Here is a 17,260-nt window from a genome sequence, read left to right as displayed (position 1 = left end):
ATCTATGACACACAGAGATCTGAAATTTTTAACATATGTAGATGGACAGGGGTCCAAATGTACCTCAAAGCCGGATTTTTAATTTTCACTTTCGTTGGTGAGTTATGAATGGAAAGCCATTGGAAAATGTGTGTTGGGATATGACAATCCAATATCCTGCCATCAGTATTAAATGCATAGATTCACTGTCGCTAGCAATGTACATAAGATAGGAAATACAAGCAAGGAGACACTTTAAGTCCACGGCATAGGAATCCATTTTTGGTCCCAGACACGAGAAGTCATATTCAGTCCGCAATATCCGGAAGTGTTTACCTGTGATCCCCAGCCAAATCTACGGCATGCAGAGATCTGAAGTTCTGAACGTAAGTGTATTTGTAGATGAATCTTTATGACCTGCTTTCATTAATTTGCTTCTAATCATTTTTTAAATTTATTTATTTACTGTAGTTATTTCATATTTACCCGATATTCATTTCATTCACTTAATATTTTAGGTAATATGAAGATTTTCTTATACCAGCAATAAAATATGAAGAGTATTTTCTTTCAACTAACTCAATTTTATATTTTCTTTAGAAGAAACTGCAACACATAAAGATAATAAACAAGGAATAGTAATATATATCAGTCAAGGTACCATTTTAAGTCCATGGCAAAGGAAGCCATTTTTGTTCAGTCCATGATATCCGGAGGAGAGACAGAGAGAGATGCGATGCCCAGCCAAATCTGTGGCATGCTGAGATCTGAAATTTTTTGTCATAGGTGGGCACAGCATTTCACTGATCACGTACAGCTGTGTCAAAGAGCAATTCTTGCTCCAAGAAATAAACCTGTCAATGTCATCAACAAATAACTTTTACAAGAATTACCCAGTTTTCTACAAATTTACAAGCCTATCAACATGATTGTAATAGAGATGAACCTATCAACTACACGACAGAGCCTTTGAACAACTTGGAGTCACCTGAACTTCCCTCAAAGATCTTTGAGTGGATGATTTTGGCACCAATCATCCCTCTCAGGAATAAGAATCGTCCTTCCTTCTGCAATGGAACACAGTAGTGCAGATTGGCAGTCAGTTGTTGCAGAAGAGTTGAGTTGTACAGATATGCAAGTCAGTTGGTGTTATTATTGCAGTTCAGCTTTTGTGATACCATGACAGTAATGAGGATCATCAGCCAGTTGTCGAAGATAAGTTGTACCATATTGATACTGCTTTGCAGATTGATTGCAAATGATTATGTATATACAGTAGTTCAAATGTTATTGTACTTTTGTTGAGTGTAAATATATATATATATATATAGTAAGTGCCCGACTTGTTGGCTGAATATTCATCGTACTGGTCTTCGGTTCAGAGGGTCCTGGATTCGATTCCAGGCCAGGTAGGGGATTTTAATCGTTTCTGATTAATTCTACTGGCTCCAGGTCTGGGTATATGTGTCCGTCCCAACACTCTCCTCATCATATTCTGACAACATACCACACTACCAACCACCACAGAAATACACATTAGTGCTTACATCTCTCCATACAGGGTTGGCATCAGGAAGAGTATCCAGCTGTAAAACAGGGCCAAATCCACATGTGCGACGCAGTTCGCACCCGCAACCCCACAGGTGTGGAAAAAAGCGGTACGAAAATAAGAACTATATTTATATAGTAAGTGTAATCAATAATAGTGGTGTTTATTGTTTTTTAACTCTATCACTGCATGCTACTTCAAATTGGTGACCATAACAGGATTATTGTGTACAAACATAAAGTGTGCTACTCGTGTTGAGGTTAATAGCAGTTTTGAGTACTGTGTGTGATGACTTTTAAGGTGACTGGAGGATCTTCAATGCCCACAGGATTAAAGCTATTGTTGCTAACATGTCTGTGATCAAGGAGTCATATTCACAACTCTAACACCAAATGTCACAAGTGAATACTAACTTTATGAAAATGATTATTGTTGTTGTTTAAAGAGGCCTGACATCTAGGTCATAGTCCCATACTAACTTGACAGAACTGTTATATGATAACAGAATGAAGTTGGGCAGGTTGGACATATTGAAGGAAATGTTTCTACTTCAGAGCAGAATGTAGTTGTCCTTAATAATACGGGAGAATCTACCTTACATATAGTTGAAGACAGCTCAGATCATGTTAGTGATAAAGTTTCATCTTCAAGTCTACCAGCCAGTAAGGGACAATTAGACCTGGAGGTCATGAAGGAAAGTTTCCCACAAAATATACAAGAACAAGCTGAATGGAAATCTATTTCTAAAACTTTTCTCATGTGCATTTTTCGTTAGGAGGATTAATAAGAGAGATATCATGTCTCAGTGGACATACCCCAGTAGGTGTTGCACATGGAGCAAATTTGTTATCTATATAAATAAAATCGTAACGGCCGTGTGTCTGTACATTGAATACTTTTGTGACATTTTCGTACAGTTATCCGTTTCACGTGTAATAATGACCATCTGCATAATTTCTTAGTTTTGGTGTGCGTTTGTCTGTCAGTTTGTCTGTTGGTCTGTATGTTTGTCCAAGTTCTTATAACTGGAAAACTACTGGATATATTTCTACCAAATTTCATATTTAGAATCTACCTGTCCTTGGGTAGGTTTTAGGGCCAATATTATTTTTAAATCCCCGAAATGGGGCGATGGCCTTAGATGATAGGCCCCTTTAAACAACAAGAATCTTCAACATCATCAATCCCTGAAAGGGCTGCTTTTTTTGGAATATCGAAACAGTGATTTTGCACGCCCGCAAAATATGCATGACCAACCTTAATGGAAATATACCAGCCTTATAGAAAATAATTTTTTTAAACCTTTTCCTCATCTGCTCCATTTCGATAGGAGGATTAACACAGGAGATACAGTTAATGAATGGTTTTGAAGTTTAATTCCCAGCAGACTTATCCCAAAACAGGTGCATGTATAGCGTATCTCTTTTAACTGTAAAACCACTGAAAATATTTTTACCAAACTTCACATTTAGCACCCACTTTTCCGAAGGTAGCTTTGCAAGGTCCATACCATTTTAGATTTTCAGAATTGACCGGGGTTTATAGGAAACTGAAACAGTGAATTCACTCTCCCACAAAATATATAAGACCAGGAATAAAACAAAAACAAAAAAGATTTACTTTTAACTACATTTCTGTTGTCTCAATTATATTATTATTATTATTATTATTATTATTATTATTGTTATTATTATTATTATTATTATTATTATTATTATTATTATTATTATTATTATTATTATTATTATTATTATTATTATTATTATTATTATCCCAACAACATCTTCCCCAAACATTGGATAGGATGTGGAGGCCCTGTTGCATGGCCTGCTCGATCACTGGACTTAAACCCCCTTTGGGGGGCATCTGAAAGATATTCTGAATAATGAGCCTGTTCCTGACATTGAGACCCTCGAACAGCATGTCCATATAGCCTGTGATGCTATTTGGTCACATGACGGAACATTGGAACAAGTGAGGCAATCCATGATGCGACGTGTGAACGCGTGCATTGCATACCATGGAGGACACTTTGAACATCTGTTGTGACATGGATGGGATTCAGGCCATGTACTGTGTGCCAGGGCTCTTTGTCTGATGTCATTCTTCAGTGCCATCTACCGTGGAAACTATGCATTTCTGAACACAAGGTGATATGAACTTTTGTGCTCCATTTTCAGTCAGAAATCACACCATGAATTTTGTCGGTGGACTTAAAACTCCCCCTGTATAGTTTATTTTAAAATGGGCAATAAGTGGAGAATATGACAGAGGAAAGGTCGTTGTTCTAAAATAAATGCTCTCCATTAGATCAAACTTATGATGAATGATGATCACCACAACACACTTATACATACATTCCATTCACAAGTCAATGGTATTTACTTAGATCTGTTGATAATAATCTGTGCTAATTAAGATAGTAGGAGCAATAACACGACAGTTTGATGCCCAAATTTAATAACAGAGAAATTTAAGTGAATATTTAGAGCACAATTTTTGCTATGTTTGGTTACTTTTGAGTTAGAGTTCAATGATTCCACCTATCACGAAGGTAATAATTTCTTCAAATAATGTGATACTGTTGTAAATTTTGTTTAAAGAAAGAATGGCAACAGAATATACAGTATTTCCCTGGAAAAATGGTTAGCAGTCATTGTATTGTCCTCAATTATTGCCGCTCTTCGTATTCAAATATTGCATTGTTGGCTACAGTCATGAACAAAGGGTATAGGGTAGTCAAGAAAATATAAACAAAAATTAGCTGATTCAAGTACTATATTCCGATAATTTGTAGTTATGAGTAGGTAGTTCAAGTCTCCGAGGTGGAACAGGGTAGTGAGAGGGAGAACAGGGAGGAGGAAGTGAGTTCTGCAGGCGTCATGGAAGATAAGGAAGACCAGGAGGGGAGGGGATCTAATGAAGGTGGTGTTGAGGTTCTCGTCATGGGTGGCTCAGGCATCGGGCTGAGTGGCTCAAACGGTTGAGGTGCTGGTCTTCTGACTTCAACTTGGCAGGTTCGATTCTGGCTCAATCCGGTGGTCAAGAAGGTGCTCAAACATGTCAGCCTCGTGTCAGTAGATTTAATGGCACATACAAGAACTTATGTGGGACAAAATTCCGTCACCTTGGCATCTCCAAAAACTGTCAAAAATAGTTAGTGGGACGTAAAACAATATCAGTACGGTATATAAAAATTGTGAGGAATGTGGGGAAAGGATGTGGAGGAAAGAAAACTAGGGTAGAGTGTTATGCAGAAATTAGGTTAAGTCAGATGTTGAGGAAAATAGAAGGGAGGAGTAGGGTAAGGGGAAGGTGGTAATTTTCCATGTTAGTACGAATATTTGGAGATGTTTGGGATCTGGTTATGGCAGCACAAAAGAAGTTTAAGGAAGTAGAGATTGTTATCAGTGGGATACTCTGTAGGAGGGATACTGAATGGAGGGTAATTGGGATTTAAATGACTATGGAATGGGTACATGGGATATTGGGAGTGAAATTTGTAAATCCTAATGGGTGGGAAGGAGATAGGGATCTACACTCAGATGGCCTTCACTTGAACCGTAATGCTACATATAAGTTAGATTTGTTTGGAAGAGTTATAGGGAGGTACATTAAGGGAAAAGGGTTGGATCAGCGAGAGGTGATGACAGTATAGGTAGCATGAATGTCAAATAAGGATGACATAAAATTGTTAGTGTTAAACTGTAGAAGTATTTCAAAAAAGTTACAGAATTATGTAATTTGTTACACATATATATAGTACGGTATTTACCAGATATTGTAATAGGAATTGTATCATGGCTGATATTATGGGTGCGGAAATTTTCTCATGAACTGTATTGTTTATCGTACAACAGATTAGGAATAGGAGCGGAAGTATTTATACTGGAGAAAGAAGAATTTCTAAGCTACGAAAAATGTAAGGATGAGGAACATGAAATTCTTGGTGTAAGACTATTTCTATTTACGAGGTCGAAGGCCTTTGTGTAGTTTATAAAGACAGCATGTAGTTTGCCTCGGTGGAATTTTAATGCATCGTCCATATCCACTTGTAAACATTTTACTGCTTGGAGACTGGATTTACCCTTCATAGATCCAAATTGCTCTTCTGGTATTGATCCTTCAACCAAGCTGTATAGAAGTTTTGTTATAAGGTTTGTCGATATTTTTAGGAAAGTACATTCGAGAGCTATTCCACGATATGCGTTTGGATCTCTAATGTCTCCTTTCCCTTTGTGCAAAATTTTAAGAGTAGAAAGTCTCTAGTTTTGAGGTATTTTTCCTTGCTTTATGCATTCATTGTATAGGTCTATCCATATTTTCTTGAGGTTTATTGATGTACCATTAAGATTTTCATAGTTAATTTCGTCTGGACCACAAGCCATTTTGTCTTTCGTTGTGTTTATTACATGTTCTACTTCTTCTACTGTAAAAGAATTGAAATTAATCGTGGGATACTCGTCTTCAGTTAGCTCTTCAGGTCGAGTTTCTTTTGTCTCCAAGACTTTGGTAAAATGTTCTTTCCATATTTTAACCGGGATGTTGCTCAGAAAATCTGATTGTTTTGGCAGTACTGCTTTACACCATTATTCTTCTGCCTCTTCTATTTGTTTCTGCTCTTCTTTGTCTTGAAACATGTCTTTTACTTTTCTGATTGTGGTTTTTCATTCCTTTCTTGCGTCATTATATTTTCGTAGAGATGTTTCTGTTGGCGTTATTCTCACACATCTCAGTGCCTTCAGCGTGTCTTTCCTTACTTCATAGCAGTTGTGATTAAACCAGGGTTTTGCTTGTCGATTTTGTTGATTGTTATATAACGATATCTTTGATACACCTTTCTAAATTGGCAATGACCTTATCTATATTTCCTTCACGAATTTTTTCTGTTATTGCATCTGTGTCCATTTCAGCTAATATAGTTTGGTCAACTCTTCTCCCCTCTTGGGTTTTTCTTTTTCGTTTTCGGTCTTTTGAAACTCTTCCATTTTTATGATTGTGTGCACTGGTAAGTGCTTCCTTGCAAATATATTTGGTAGTATTATCTTCTGTTGCGTTGACCTTACATTGCTGAAGACTAGATCAAGTGTGCTGCAACCATTTACAAATATATATGTATTAGAGTCTCTTTTACTTAACATTATCAAGCCTTCGCTTTCAAAATACTCGACTACGTTCTCCAATTTATTTTACTAATGTCGGCTATGCAGTTTAAATATCCCATTAATATGTTTCTTTCGTTCCGATGTATCATATTTATTGCTGTGGCTAGCTCATCAGTGATATTTATATTCGGGCTGAAAGTAGACAGCGGTTATTATGCATAGTTTTTTTTTTTTACCATTAGAATGGCATCGGGTTTCATCATGACAATGAATGGGAACAGTCTGGCTGTTAATAGCAAGGTGATACCGCCTTTAGTTTTGCCACGTAGACCTTGTGTTGCATGAGAATGTATGGAGTAAAAGTTTTTGTGTTCCATTCTTTGGTGGGGAATGTTTCAGTTAAGATCACTGCATCATATGGTTGGAATAAGAATTCTGGTATAAAATTCAGAGTGTTTTTTAATCCTTCAATGTTCCAAAGTAGTGTCTTTTATAAGTATGGGGTGCAACTTTTATTAATTTTTACGATATTAATTTTTGCATTTTTGTGGACATTTCATTTTTGTTTGCATTTGTTTTATCTTCACATGTAATTTTCCAGGTTGATTCCCTGAGTTGGCCTGTTTCTGTGTCGACGTTGTATACGAAAAGGCCTCAAATCACTCCTTAGGGCCAAAATCCAGGGTCTTCTGTTGCCTTTAGTTGCCTATATGGTAATCCTATTTTGAACGATTTAAAAGTACCCAGTGAATTTAACTCCTCTCATATTAAAATTTCTTCTATTCCCTTCTGTTGAAGGAAGTTTTTGAAGGTTTCTGTTGTGGTGCTTTTGGATAGTTTTCCCAAGTACAACCATGCATTCCTTTCTGCTGCTTGAATCTTGTCTATAGAGGTTCCTATGGTGACCTGTTGGTAGCGCCTACTTCTTCTTCTGTTAATTACTTCTTTATGACTGTTACGTTCATCTTCTAAACCATTTTATTGCAATAGTGTTCGAAGTTTTGCCCTACACATTCTATGTTCGAGTCGTGGATGGTAGCTTTTGTTTCGCTGATGATAAGTTGCTTTAATGATTTTGGTCTTTCCTCTGTCATTTGGTTTGTCATTGCCTTCCGAGGGCTGTAATCAAGATCTATATTGATTTTGTCTAGTTGTCCGCTTTTCTTTTTTTAGGCATTCTACAGTTAGCTTGGAAAGTGCTTCGGCCATTTCATTTATTTTCATATTTCCGCACGCATGTCTTCCAGTGCTCTCTTCATGTTCTTCCATGCTTTATAAAGAGTGAAATCTTGTTCACAGCTAATATATAAGCATATAAGTTTTGACTTATTTTTATTAGTTGATTCAAGAGCGTTAAATTGACCTTGTTGTAGCTCTGCACATGAGAGGTAGTGCCATCGCTGGCATAACCCATAAAAGCTGCATCATTTTCTTCAACTCTTTAGTCGCATATTGAACAGATTCCATGCTTATCAATTTCCTCGCTAGGTGTCCCAGTGTGCTGGTGGCTTTCTTTCGGCATGCCTGGTTGGTATACCTGTCTTTTCTGTGTTCTTTGTAAAGCAGCCACCAAGATCGCAGATCCTGTAAAAATCTTGCCTAGTGTTCTTTTGATATAGGTATTGTCTATTCTACACTAGGATTATCAAAGATTACACTTCCTAACACAAATATCATTAATGGCACTTCACTTAGACAGATATCACTTACTTTTGTAAATTGTATCACTGTTTTATTTCGTATTTGAAAGACACGATTATAATTGCATGCTCATCAAGCAATAATCCATTAGACTCTCCCTTACAAGGAAATTGAATTTAGCAAAAACATCAGCTAAAGATAACATTCTGGCAAATATAATTGACTGCCTTATGAATTTTAGAGAGCAATAGAAGGATGAGTACCGTATACATACTTTAAGGTAAGAACAAGTTCTAGTAACAACAATCCAGAGATCATTATGGTAAAGGGAATCTATATTGTACCAGGAACGCTGGTCCAGCAATAGAGTCTATGTATTTCAAACTGACAATAAATGACGCGCGCCAACGGAAGGGCCGGCTGCAGCAAGAATTCTGTGTGTGACGTGAAGTGGGTAACGTAGGAACCGGCCTCTGCTAATGAAGGCTAGGTTGCATCATCCATCGAACATTCCAAATATTCAATCATCAGTAACCCTTAAAGGAATTACTATACAAATATTATAATAACGTCACCGCATGGGCCTCTTTAATATCTTCAGTACCAGCAAGTTTTGTTAAAATACGCTTATGATTCAGGAAGATATTAAATGAAATAGTTGCAATCACCGCGATCTGGGTATAAAAGAGGAGGAGTCTTTCAACACGACACAGGGAGGAGCAGCTCGACAGCCGAAGTGAAAGGACGTACGTGCCTCTCACTCCGCTCTCTCTCTCTCTCTCTCTCTCTCCTCTCAACGGCTGCGGGTAGAGACCATCGAGAACTTCAAGAACATCCAGATGGACACACACTCGTCCCAACCGGTTACCGCTTCTCCATACATAGGGGTTGCCGTGAGTCAGGGCCCGTTCAAGTCGGACCACCCCGCGCTCAATAGTTCGTTTTAGCTCATCCCCGCAGCTACAAACGCAGGACCAGGCTCATTATTCCCAAAAGAGCAATCTTTCGAAAGAGCAACTTGTCAATGAGCCTGGTACCTCACAGACAAACACCGAACAACAAGAACTTCAAGAACTGATGGAGAGTGAGGAGTTGCCGTTATTACGGCACCCTGACCACTCAACGGCCGTCAACCCGTCAGCGGAGGGCACATCGCAGTTCTCACTGCGCTCCCCCGCCCACCAACCCCTCCCAGGAAGACATTCTGTAATATCCTTGTGGACAACATATTTGAGATATCCCAAAGCACACAGGCAACAAGAGCGCTTAGCATGTCGCTATCGGCCCTCACCCCAGTCAATGACCCGGCCGAGCGGGGACCGGTGGTGACACACTGTCGCACGTGCTCCGTGAGCTGCGAATGGAATGCGTCAGAGGAGCAGGGAACAGATTACACACCTGATTCCCTGCAAGCAAACCTGACGCAGGACGTCTGCATAACGGGACGCGCTAAGCGGCACTTTGCGCTCACAAATACTACTAACACAACCTCCACCACGACAACAAGAACTACTCCAACAACCACCCCATCAATAACCACTGGGAAGCACATACCAGTGCAGCCGCTGCCCACTCGGCCGGCCGGCTCTCGAGCCGAGCCCCGAAGCAGGAGCACGCCGCACTGGAAAAGCGGACCAAAGAGCTTGACGTTATGTGCGAGTGAACGGGAACAGGGGCTAAGCCCCGAAGCGTCGGAACTCGCACATGGGAAGGAGCAGTCACATGACTCTTCCGAGCCAGTGACTGAAATGGAGAAACACAAACAGGAAACTACCTCTCCCCCCAATACAAACCACGCCCTCAAACCCAACCTAGTGGCCAGCCTGCCGGACGCCGGGAAAGCGGGACCTAGTTCCACCAACCTGAGCCAAGAGGCGGCACACAAGGGAAGGAAAGAGGGAAAAAAGAGACGGACTCGGTGGATGGCGCCAAATAAAATCCACCCCCCCTCCCGTGCAAGCCTGCAAATCAGTCTCTGACCCAGATGAGGCTAAACTGGTGATTGACCTGTCAAGTACATCCCAGGACGCCGATTGTGAAAGTTCAGAGGTAGAGGAGCTGTGTGAGCACAGGGCGACCGAAACCTCGGACCCAGCCACCCAGCCGGGAAACCAGGATGACGGTTTCAGGAAGGCTAAGAGGGTGAGGAGGAGGAATGGAAAGTGAAACGGAAAGACTCCAAGCCCCATGCCGCAAGGCGGGGATCGAAAACCGAGTATCCGAACCGAAGGTTCCACAGACACATCATCAATAAACACACTTATGCCACCACCAACAAAGCCACAAAACACAAACACGAGGCAGACACACCAAAAACTACCTCAACCACTACAACTAACGAAACTAAACACCTGTAAGTGGTCGACCCCCCACCCCTTACGGTATACACCAACAAAATAAAGCTTATTGAAACGGAGCTTCTCAAAAAGCTGATACATCAGCAGATAAATTATTACTTCTCCAAGCTGAGAATAAACGCACACAAAGCAGTCCGGCTACATATGTCCAGCTACGAAAGCTATGAAATCCCCATGAAAGTGCTGAACGGGCTTAATATCAAATTCGTAAGGATATTGCCCAACGCCACAGTAAAGATATTCGTGGTGAGAACGCCCAACAACACTTACGAGCAGAAGGATATCGGGTTTGCGATGCAAACCCAGGGTATCCATGCTCTTACCGTGTAACGGATGCGAACAGGAAATAGGCCAGCCAAAGGCTGCCTCTGCCTGGTTGCCGTGGCGGACACCCCATGAGCTGACAACCTGCGAAGAATGCAGTTGCTCTCGAATATGCCGGTGACAGTGGAGCCGTACCGCCCCCCAGGCACTGACCCCCAATGTGGAGTGTGTCAAAGGTGCGGGCATCCAGGGGCGGCCTGCCGACTGCATACCAGATGCCGCAGATGCGCCGCCTCGCTTTTGTCTCGCGATTGCCCCCATGGCAGCGACCCCGCGTACTCTAAGTGCGCTAACTGCGGTGGGAAGCACGCGGCTAACTATAAGGAATGCCCCAGCCGCACGGAATTCGAAGCCGCTTATCAAGGCAAAGGGCCAAAAGGTGACAAGCGTTACGACCAAAAAACCCAAACAGGCCCCTCAGGCACAGACCCCCACGCAAGAGGAACCTAGGCCCCTCAGGCAAAATAGACCCCTCAGGTCCCGCACGCTCCTCGGGCGATAGGTCAAAAAGAAGGCCCATCAGGCAAACAAGGCCCCTCAAGCGGAGGCAAACTCTATTTGCAACCTCCAAGGACGGAGGGTGAACACAACCCAGGGCCCTCAGCCCAACCTTCCCCCCACCACCGTCGAAGGTAAGACCTCGAACAATAATAGAAAGAAGAATGCCCAGCCCCGTACAAGAAACAAAAGGCAGGTTAAGCCCATGCAAGCTGCCCCCGAACTGCCTCAGGGCCCGCCCCAGGCCAGGTCCACCCCCAGCAGGGAACCCGCCGCTAGCAAACCTGCATCCGCGGTACCGCCCCCAACGCCCACCCCCGCACCACATCAGTCCCACTCATCTCATCGCTTACACCTAAAACACTAAAACAGGTGCAGCAGCTGGAGGGGAACATGGCAGGAAGGGCGTTCAAGGAAAGGATAGACGAAATTCTGCAAAACGTCTTCCCGAACTGGAACTTAACCGTAATCATAAGCACTGGAGTTATGATGGCCAATGTGCTGGCCGCGGCTCTGTCATTACCATGGCTAGGGGACTTGGCGAATGTGATCTCTGACCTCCTAACCCAAGATGCCTGAACACCCCAGCGATAATAATAATAATAATAATAATAATAATAATAATAATAATAATAATAATAATAATAATAATAATAATAATAATAATAAAAACATGCAAGCGCTTCGAATACTAATATGGAACTGCCAGGGCGTCAGGTCCGGAAAATATGAACTTGAAACCTTCCTAGCCGCGAACACCATACATGTAGCACTCCTAACAGAAACCTTCCTCTCACCGGGGAAGAAGTTCACCATACGAGGCTACAAAGTGCACAGAAGCTACAAGGCTAATCTAGTCGGAGGGGTGACAGTTCTGGTAAGGAAAGACATCAAATAAATGGAGCTAGACTTACCAGAGCTGATCGAACTAGAGGCATGCGGAATTGCCTTGCCAGTACGAGGAACACCATTTAATGTCATATCGGTATACGCCAGATCGAGAAGCCTAAAGACGCAAGATTTCGAAACTGTATTAAGGTTCCACAGAAACACAATACTCGCAGGAGACTTCAACTCGAAGCATGATAGCTGGGGGTGCCCGGTGCCTAACGCTGAAGGTACTAAACTGTATAACCATATGATAACCCAAGAATACATTGTAACAGCCCCAGATAAACCCATGTTCCTAGCACCCGCCGGACAGGTCTCAGACATTCTTGAAATAGCCCTAATACAACACATTCCTCAGAGGTATACTATCACCAAAAAAAAAAACGACCTAGTGTCGAGGCATCAACCTGTGCTATATACATTGGATGATGAACCCGAGGAATACGAGCACAACCTCAAGCGAAAGCTTAACTACAAGGCCGCAAAGTGGGGTAAATTCGAACACAAACTAGACACACTTCTACAGGGAAACGAGGGCATGCTATTAGACAGCACAGCCCAAATAGACGAAGCAGTCAAAATTCTAGTAGAAGCAATTCAGGCAGTTGCAGCAGCGAGCATACCAGTACACAAACACAAGGAATACACTCATTTCGAGATTCCAGCCCACATAAAGAAGCTAAAACGTAGGCGCAACAGCCACAGACGTAACTGGGTACGACACCATCGAGAAACGACTGCGAAATGGAAAACGAACTTAACATAGAAATACAAACACAACTACAGGAATGCAGGTCGCGCGAATGGAGCAATAAACCGCGTCTATTCGACACGAAAACCAGGCCTGTGTGGAACTTAGCGAGACACTTCACACAAGAACCACACATTATCCCTACTATTAAGGGACCTAACGGCCCGGTATACGAGAACCGTGACAAAGCGGAAGTCATAGCGGACTCGCTTGAGGCGGCATTCATCCCGAACGAAATACCATCTGACCCCGCCTTCACCAGGCAAACCGAGGCAAAGGTAGCAGAGTTCCTCGAAACCGCACCTAAGCCGGAGGTTAAGAGGACAAATCTGCACGAAATCAAGTGGATAGATCATGTTAACTCCAAGAAGGCGCCTGGCCCAGACGAGATCCAGAACATTATAATTAAGAATTAACCCTCAAAGCCCTTGCCCTACTCAACAGCATCTTCAATGCAATGTTCGGGCTCCAGTACTACACTGAACAGTGAAAAAGGGCTAGGATACTCGTATTTGGAAAACCAGGCAAAGACACGTCAGACCCAAACAATTACAGACACATCAGCCTTCTGGACGTCCTCAGTCAAGTATTCGAGAAAATACTACTGAAAAGTTTAATAGGGCATATCAAGGAAAAAGGAATAATTCTCGATGAGCAATTTGGCTTCAGGAACGGGCATTCTTCCCCATAGCTACTCATGCGGTTCTTAGAACAAGCTACCATCGGTTTCAATAAAGGAAGGGACATGGGTTCGGTTTTCCTTGATATCCTGAAAGCATTCGACAAAGTCTGGCACGAAGGTCTACTAGCAAAACTAATAGACCTCAAATTCCACCCAGGCTACATCAGACAAATAAAATCCTATCTGAGGGCCGAGAGTTCCAAGTAGACGTACACAACACGCTGTCAAGCACGTGAAGGATTGGAGCGGGCGTAGCCCAAGGGTCCCTTATTGGCCCAATCCTCTTCGTCCTATATACAAATGACGTTCCAACTGCGGAACTTATTACCACATACCACTACGCTGACAACACTGCCATCACTGTCCAACGCCCACGGCTAGCGTGCACTCGGAAGGGGTTACAAGTAGCACTACGAACTCTCGAGCCTTGGCTAACAAAATGGCGCATCAAAGTCACTGTCGACAAGTGCCAAGCTGTGCTGTTCACAAGGAAGGACAGACGCACACACAGAACAGTCAACATTAAACCACTAAAGCTGTTTAATCAGGATATAGCATGGCATGACAAAGGCAAATACCTAGGAGTAGTCCTAGATAGAAACCTTACCATGCTATACCACATTAAAGCCACCCAGAGAAAAGTACACATAAGACTAGCCAGCTATATCCAATACTGAACCAAAAGTCCAGTATAAACACGAACGTAGCTTTAAACATATATAAGGCCTTAATTAGACCAATAATCATGTATGCAGCCCCTGCGTGGGGGTTCACTGCAATGACGAACTTGGATAAGCTGGAACTAATATAAAATAAATGCATTCGAGCAGCGGCTAGACTCCCATTCGACACACCAATACGCCACCTACTCGCAATTGCGAAAGTCACCTTGATAAGGCATCGGCATCACATACGTAAACAAACACTCAGAATGTACACCAAGTCATGGGGTAACAAGATCAACCCACTTGTAAGTGGGATAGGACGCTACGACATTGATCTTTAGACTAAGTACCCCACACCTAAACACATTTTGTTCAGCCACAGGGTTAGGAGGCGAGAGGCCGATAGCCGGCCACCTCCTAAGCTGACACCTACACATCACATAAGCACACACTACACTGCATGTACCTAAGTAAATATGTTCCTATGATTACAGCTGTCTTCATCCCCCGGGACCAAGGCGAGGAAAGATTGATAAGAAACACAACACAGGAAGACGATGGCAGCGCAGCCAGACGGCCAAGGACGAATCAATCCACCTCCCGACACAGACACGGGAGCGCAAAACCAGCCCGCGCCCTATAACGATGATAGCATTACTAATCTAGATAGTTATTTGTGTTATTTTACTCTTTGCTTAGGTAGAATCCTGAACACGAGAGCAGGCAAGGAAGCCGGCACTCTAACGAACATCTGTATATACGTAAATATATTGTAACTCATAATCTTAGCATAGTTGCAGATCTGCAGTGACAAGTGTGTTCCAGTAACACCGCACGAGAGGGACATTGCTAGGCGGAGGAAGACAGCCCCTTACACCACGTAAGGCATGGTTCTTAATCCCTTGCTCCAAAAGGAGATTTGGCACAAGGGACCACCGGATGCTGGACAATGGGACGAACCTGCGGCCCAAACCCAGATGCTAGTGGACCCCATCCGATCCGGCAGTGACAAGAAGGACTTATCCCCATAATAATTGACAATGGCAAGGAAATGGTTATGATTGCATGACACATATTCCTAACTAACACAATCACGGAACTTTTACAGCGCACATCCTTGCATGTGCTATCAAAATTTGTCAGGTTTTACATGTAGGCCCTTTCCCTTTTCTGTCTATGTGGTTTTCCCTTACCCTTAATACCACACCTTAACATCACCTTACCAACACAAGCTCTCGCCGTGGTAGCGAGTCTAACTCGGAAACTGGCAGATACTCCTTGTATCACTTCCCACTCTTCCCTGCTAACTCTTTTCTTCTTAGAAATTAATAGCACGTCGGAGGCAATGTAGATTGAGCTGATTGCCACGCGGGGAGCAGAGGACGAGTTTGGCAGTCACAGCGAGTGGACGCTGAGTCACTCTCCTCGCCAGGCGATCTGTACTTTCCAAGTACTAGCTAGGCAACTGTACTTGATAGTACCTCTTACAAAAGAGCATTGTCTACTGTTTGTACTTTTAAGTACGCAGTACGAGCATTGTCAGAAAGCACTTCTCTTTTCGTTGTCCATTCCAGAGAGACCGTAGTACTACGACTTCAGGGTGGCGACGGAGGATCTCCAAGTGAGGCTGATCTCGGAGCTCCCCCCCCCCACTGCCTTAGATTCCCGGCGCTCATGTTGTACAACCGGTGGGGAAAGCACACCTACAAGGAGACGATTGTCATAACCAATCTCCTTAGAGTGATTGCGGAGCACTTCGGAGAGGAGACGATCACCCAGCTCGTCCATAAAGTGATCCCTGGCTTGACGTTCATCATCCACCCTAAGGACCCAAGCCGTATCCTCAACTACGAGATCCTGGTGTCCTAACACTTCCTGGTTGTCCGGCTACCATGACTCAGAGAGCAGCCGCACTACAAAGGCAGCCAGGAGGCCGCCACCCAGACGTCACAGGGGACGTCTACCGTCGAGGCGCAGACTGCCAGGAGGCAGAGGAACAAGCAGGTGGGAATGGACCCATGCTTCTTGGCTCCACAGAGCCGAGGACCGATAATGACGGCGGCGCTTCCTAGCAACGCGACGGCGCGACCCAAGTCGTTTTGCTGTACTTCACGAAGTACACGCAGACCGACAATGCCGCCAACCAGGAACGTTGACCACCTGCTTGGGCCACTCAGGGAAGGTCCACCACCCAGGCACAGACCAGGAAGGCGGCACAGACGCGGACGTCACCGGGCGTTTAGAGGCTGCCACGCAGACTCGGCCTTCTAGCGCCCCGTTCATGATGCAGATATCGATGTGCGCCCCTCAGGACCGGAAATGCAACAAGATGCCAGCAACGCCCAACGCCGCCACCGACAACCAGGAGGATGGAGAAGCCGTCGCTGCAACGGGACCACCCGCTGCCCTAAGGTCACCAGGCCAGGAGGAGGGCCACCAGGACGAAGCCTCCTCCCCCGCCGAGCAGAGACCACCGCCAGGAAGCAGACGCCGCCCCCAGACAAGAAAGAAGTCGATGGCGCTGGCCCACCAGGAGAGGGCTGCCCAGCTGAAACCCAGGCTGCTCCCGAGACAGCAGTCGACCAAGGAGCCAATCAGGAGAGGACCTCAGCGGGTAGCGGCAACCAGGTGAGAACGAAACGTCCCCCTTCGGTAGCTCTTGCAGTGTTTCCGCTGTTTGAGGTGGGGCCACCGGCAGGAGAGGTGTGAGCTCTTAGTGACGTGCAACAGTTGTGGGGGTGATCACCACTACACGGCCTGCGCACCACTTAAAGAGGCGCCGGTGTGCGCTAACTGCGCGGGGTGCCACCCGGCCTCT

General features: G+C 43.8%; 1 protein-coding gene across 2 annotated transcripts in view; it reads right to left on the bottom strand.

Annotated features, from left to right (window-relative positions):
* The window catches only part of LOC136858164 (hemicentin-1), a 709,155-nt gene that overhangs the window by 613,413 nt on the left and 78,482 nt on the right, over positions 1–17,260 (bottom strand). The window lies entirely within an intron of this gene.

The sequence above is a fragment of the Anabrus simplex genome, chromosome 1, assembly GCF_040414725.1.
Source record: "Anabrus simplex isolate iqAnaSimp1 chromosome 1, ASM4041472v1, whole genome shotgun sequence".
Classification (NCBI taxonomy): Eukaryota; Metazoa; Arthropoda; class Insecta; order Orthoptera; family Tettigoniidae; genus Anabrus; species Anabrus simplex.
This window is presented reverse-complemented; position numbering and strand designations above follow the sequence as displayed.